We start from the raw sequence: 1,252 nt of genomic DNA on the forward strand, positions 1-1,252 counted from the left end.
CATCACTCAGTCACCTCTATAAATTAAAACCCAGGTACAATTAAAACAAAGAATCATAAAATATTTTTAAGTAGTTAATTATGGGAGAGGGAAAGAATAAGGTGAGGGTAGCTAGAATAGAAGGTAGACTTCATTGAAATAACTTGTTCCAGAGATTTTACTTTGTAAGCAAGTACACATTTTATATAATCATTAAGAAAAATTGAATTTTAAGGGGAAATTTCCCAAAATAAAATCAAACAAAGAGTACTTAATGCATATCCAGTTGTGGCATAACCACACATAAAAACCATTCCAAATGACTTCATAACAGAAAATTTTCACTGTACATCAATAAAGGGAAATATCCTAAAGATTAAAAATTGCAAAAAATAGAAGCTTAAACTGATTTCAATAATCATATTATTAGCAGCAGTACTGGTATTATCATTCTGAGACTGCTGCGTGCACATTGTGGAATGAAAATGAATAATTTTGTGAGATACCAATTCTAATATTCCTATAATCTTGAATTTAGCTTGTAAATATTTGTATTAGTCTACAATATACCTAATTATGCTGCATAACAAACCACTCTAAACATCAATGACTTACAACCCTAAGCATTTATTTCTCATTCACATATCTGTGCTTCTGCTTTAAGCTACATTCTACAGGTTGACTGGCATTTGAACAATTTAGGCTAGGCTCAGCTGGGCTTAGCTCCGGATTGCAGGTTTGATTCAGGTCTACAAGATGTATCTCTCATTATTCTGAAAGCAATAGGCTACTTGTGGCACGTTCTTCTCATGGCAATGACAGAGGTAGAAGAGGGCAAGCCCATATGCACGAGCACATTACCAACCTTGGCAGTCAGATGTGCTGATATACCATTGGTCAAAGCAAGTCACATGTTCAAGCCCTAAATCAATGGTTGTCATGAATGAGATGAAAAAGTCTCATGGCAAAGCCTAATGTCAATAGGAAGGGGTGGTATACTATTTTCAGGGAGGTGATGGGGACGGAGGATTATTTTTTTTTCTTTTTCTTTTTTTTTTTTGAGACGGAGTTTCGCTCTTGTTCCCCAGGCTGGAGTGCAATGGTGTTATCTCAGCTCACTGCAACCTCTGCCTTCTGGGTTCAAGAGATTCTCCTGCCTCAGCCTCCCGAGTAGCTGGGACTACAGGCATGTGCCACCACACCTGGCTAATTTTTTGTATGTTTAGTAGAGGCGGGGTTTTTCCATGTTAGTCAGGCTGGCCTCGAACTCCCG

Source organism: Mandrillus leucophaeus, unplaced genomic scaffold (genome assembly GCF_000951045.1).
Source record: "Mandrillus leucophaeus isolate KB7577 unplaced genomic scaffold, Mleu.le_1.0 Scaffold434, whole genome shotgun sequence".
Classification (NCBI taxonomy): Eukaryota; Metazoa; Chordata; class Mammalia; order Primates; family Cercopithecidae; genus Mandrillus; species Mandrillus leucophaeus.